Source organism: Podarcis melisellensis (assembly GCF_964234715.1).
Source record: "Podarcis melisellensis genome assembly, chromosome: 13".
In the NCBI taxonomy this organism is placed as follows: Eukaryota; Metazoa; Chordata; class Lepidosauria; order Squamata; family Lacertidae; genus Podarcis; species Podarcis melisellensis.
The window spans coordinates 34,343,899-34,348,489 of record NC_138545.1 but is presented as its reverse complement, the minus strand read 5'-3'; the positions used below and the strand labels follow the sequence as shown (position 1 = coordinate 34,348,489).

At 45.8% G+C, this 4,591-nt stretch overlaps 1 long non-coding RNA gene across 2 annotated transcripts; it reads left to right on the top strand.

Annotated features, from left to right (window-relative positions):
* Window positions 1–394: 394 nt before the first annotated feature.
* Window positions 395–1,042, top strand: LOC309353932. 2 transcript variants are annotated; one of them, XR_014162137.1, is made up of 2 exons: window positions 395–549; window positions 699–1,042. It is a non-coding gene; the product is annotated as an uncharacterized lncRNA (long non-coding RNA). The 2 variants fall into 2 exon arrangements; XR_014162138.1 differs by having other exon boundaries at window positions 395–595.
* Window positions 1,043–4,591: the final 3,549 nt, after the last annotated feature.

Genomic DNA, 4,591 nt, shown 5'->3' with positions numbered 1-4,591 from the left:
AACATGAAAAACTTTTCTGTACAGGGCTACCTTCAGATGTTTTCTAAAAGTCAGATGGATGTTTATCTCCTTGACATCTGACGGGAGGGCATTCCACAAGGTCGGGGCCATTACCAAGAAGGCCCTCTGCCTGGTTCCCTATAACCTCACTTCTCACAGTGAGGAAACCGCCAGAAGGCCCTCAGAGCTGGACCTCAGTGTCTGGGCTGAACGACGGGAATGGAGACACTCCTTCAGGTATACCATTCCCATCTTTTCCTGCTGACTGGGGTTATTGGGAATTGTGGTCCAAAATATCTGGAAGGCACCAAACTGGGGGGTGCTGAGGGAGACAATACTAACATGGATGGACTAAGGATTGTTGACTGTTGCCCATTGTTACTGGTAGGGTGGAATGCAGGGAGCCCAACAGTAGGGGGAGCCAGAGCCAATGAGAGATTAGAGCCAACTAATCCTGGTTTTGACCCTCTCCTTTCTGAGTTCTACAAAGGCAACACTGAAACTTAAGCTGGAGGAAGCTGACAGGCCGTTCCAACCCCTGGACTGGTTGTATGTAAGGAGGCAGGCAAGTGGGATTGACTGACAATGGAACATGGTGGAGCCCTGCCCCACTTGCCCTAATAGAGCAGTCTCCACAGAATATAAGGTTAGACACAAATCTAACAGCAAAAATCCTCTTTGTTCTATCTCACTACCAGAAGAGTCTCTACTAGCTGATTTTCTGCTTCTCACCAAGGCACTGTGGACAGCTCAAGGGCATCTGCACCCACCTGAAGGACATGCTGTTCTGGAGAATAGATAGATTACATCTCTAGCCTTTTGATTCCTTCATTAGAATGCACATGACATCTGCCATACAAGGTTTAAGGATCCATTTACCTAGGAAGCAAAGTACAATGAGGGTGAAACTTTTGTTAAAGCTGTTGAAAAGGCACTTTCAGAGCATTGGGGTTTAAGTCATTGGGGTTTAAATTACCTGCTGTTGCTTAAAAAAAATAAAAATGCTTGCAAGGTGACTAATTAAAAACAACAGCCGACACCATTTCTGTTCACTTCTTCTGTCTCCTCCGTCAAGAAGACTTTTATAAAGCCACTTTTATAATAGCATGATTTGTGCACACATCATAAAGGGCATTCAGGCATCCAGGCAAAGTTATGATCATTTTGTGCAACTGGGGCAGTTTGGTTAATTAACTGTGAACTATATTGAATGGAGGGTGAGGATAAAATCAGGTGGAAAAAGAACGCCAGTAAAGAAGGTGGAGGGCAGTCTGATCTCCACATGAACAAAAGGGGATAGTCAAATGGACTGTACTGTTTCATAGTGTGGAGAGAGGAATCATAATTTTGAATGTTCCTCTAAAATAAAAAAAAACACGCCACATTCCCTGCAAGTAGAAAACTAGGGCAGCAGGAAGTTGATGGGTCTAAAATATTCTCTTCAAAAGTACTAAGTTGCTTTGTTCCAGGTTGTTTTTTTTTGGCAGGAAGTTTGTTTGTTTTTGTTTTCTTACATATGCAAGCACTCAAAATGTAATTCCAGACCCTCCAAGTGTCCCTATTTTCCTGATTTAGAGAAGCTATCCCTATTTCTGATTTGACCCCAGAATTTCCCACTTTTCCCTAGGATGTCCCTATTTTCACTGGAGAAATGTTGGAGGGTATGGAGTTACCCAACCCCCAAGCTGTCTGAAAGCAATCCTGTATAGGGAAGTTTGTTTAATGTTTTATTATGTTTTTTATATATGTTGGAAGCTGCCCAGAGTGGCTGGGGTGACCCAGTAAGATGTGTGGGGTATAAATAGTAAAATTATCATTATGGAATGGGATGCCCCTATTTTCATCAGAGAAATGTTGGAGGGTATGTAATTCCTCACATCTGAAGTATGAAATGGTACTATTCAGTTTACCATTTTTATTTTCTGCATATATAAAGTCTGAGGGGTGGTCCACACATTAGACAAAACAAGGTAGCAGATTGAGGTGGCAGAATTCTGAGCTGTATGACTTCAGGCTGAAGGAGGGCATGCCATATTTTGGAAAGCTTTTCCATTAAAACAAACAAACTTCATACATGTAGTAAAGTAGTTCTTCAAGGAGAAAGGTTTAGCACAGAAGTTTTTCCTGCTATGTTAGTTTTCTACCTACAAGAAGTTTTTGTTTTTGTTTTATAGGTGGGGCAGCATTCAGTGACTCACCCCACACTTTGCACACTTACGACCTGAAGCCATACAATACAGAATTCAGCTGCCTCTGTTCACCACCAGTGTGTAAAACAGCTGGATCTTCATTTGCTGTAGAATGAGGGGTAGAATCCTGACAATGTGGAATGGGCCGAACCACTTCATACTGCAAAAGAGAACCATTCCGGTTCCCTAACCCCCTCAAACTCTTCCTGAAAATAGGAAGCTTTTGTAGTAGTGCCATTCTTACTGATGAGCTAACTTTCTGTTTGCAGAGAATTGTTGTGCACAGGAAAGTGTACAAAAATGCCCTGCAGGTAATCTAAAGGGACACTTGACCGCAATTTAGCCCCAGAAACTGGTCTGGAAGCCCCAGTCCTAGAGCACAGGTGAAGCTAAGGGAGTTGGGCTTAATCAGTGCCTTAACAGACATTAACTAGAAACCCCCATGTAAGCAGCTCTAAACATTCCAATAGGTAAAGGTAAAGGGACCCCTGAGCATTAGGTCCAGTCATGGCCGACTCTGGGGTTGCGGCGCTAATCTCGCTTTATTGGCCGAGGGAGCCAGCATGACTAAGCTGCTTCTGGCGAACCAGAGCAGCGCATGGAAACGCCGTTTACCTTCCCGCCAGAGTGGTACCTATTTATCTACTAGCACTTTGACATGCTTTCAAACTGCTAGGTTGGCAGGAGCAGGGACCGAGCAAAAGGGATTCGAACTGCCGACCTTCTGATCGGCAAGTCCTAGGCTCTGTGGTTTAACCCACAGTACCACCCGAAACATGCCAATCGGTAATCCTTAAATTATGTAATGTCCACCTGCCTAAATCAGGAGCACAGTTTGGTGGTGGGGTGTTCCATCAAAATGAATGGGAGCTGTGCAAAGGTCACAGTACTGTGATGTGCCCAGACTGGAGACTTTAAAAATATACAATCCAAAGTCCAAGGCTCAGTACATGACTCACTTGACCATGTCCTCCTCCTTATGTGCTGTGCACACTCTGTGTTGCTTTTCCCGTCCTCAGGGGAATGCTGGTATGTACACATGAGTGGCTTAAAACACAGCAAGGTCATTTCTCCCACAGCGTTTCAAGTTGCCTTTGCACAGTGCTGTACACATCAGAGCGGGGGCAGGGATGCCTTAACCCATGGGTAGGCAAACTAAGACCCAGGGCTCGGATTTGGCTCAATCGCCTTCTAAATCTGGCCCGCAGACTGTCCGGGAATCAGCGTGTTTCTACATGGGTAGAATGTGTGCTTTTATTTAAAATGCATCTCTGGGTTATTTGTGGGGCATAGGAATTCATTCATTTCCCCCCAAAAAAATATAGTCCGGGCCCCCACAAAGTCTGAGGGACAGTGGAAAAAGTTTGCTGCCCCCTGCCTTAACCCAAGGCACATGGCCTTTTTGGTTGCTCTGGCCCTGCACACCGCCCCACCCACCCCAATTCCTGAAGCTGTCTTCTATGCATGCGCATCTGTGTATGTGCAAATTATACTGTTACCTTTTGTGCATCAACAAGTGTGCTAACAGGGGGGAGGGGACTCCCATCACCTGCATCCCACCACACCCTGAAGGCTTTACATTTCCCTTTTTTGGCGAGAGGCAAAGAGGGTAAAATTCCAGCCTGGCCAGTAAAATTTAGGTCGGAGCAGGCCTCCTTATGTGTAGAGCGAGTGCCTTTCTTCACCAATAAATAATCACTAAGAGCCTATTTACGGAGAACAAAGAATTTCCAGGTCAGAGGGTGTGACCTCCTCTTGGCTAGCCTGTGCTTGACACCTCTTATTGTAGAAACTATCCACTTCCTAGTGCCTATGTACAGTTGCCTCAACTGTGGCCTCTTTGGCTTCGTGGTGGGAGACCACAAGAAATGCAGTTAATGGTCATAAAAGGCATTCTTATATGCAGTAGGAATGGTTTGGCCAGTGCTTTTTTTCTAGAAAAAGCGCTGCCGGGACTCACCACAAACGCCTCCCTTGTTCTCTTATAATGGCAATGGTGCCCACCTGAGAGGTGCCAGAACTGAGTTCTGGCGAGTTCTGACTGGAAAAAAAAGCCCTGAGTTTGGGCCATCCATGTGCTGCACTCTGAAGTATTTGTTTTCAGGGCACCGATGGTGTGCAGTGGCATAGCGTGGGTTGCCAGTGCCCAGGGCCACGTGGGGGGAGAGAGGGAAACAGAGGGAGCATGCATGTGTAATCAACAGCCTAACAGCGTCACCCAGTTGATTGCAGCCACGGAGATCGGAAAAGTTGTTCCATTGCCTAGAGAGGCCACTACCTGGTTTGCTTGGAGAAGCCATTTTCAATGGAGCCCAGAAACAGAAGCTCACAGCGGTATTGAGGCAGCACTGGGTATTGAAATTTAGCGCTCCTGACAATTTTGTGCCCGGGGCAACCGCTCC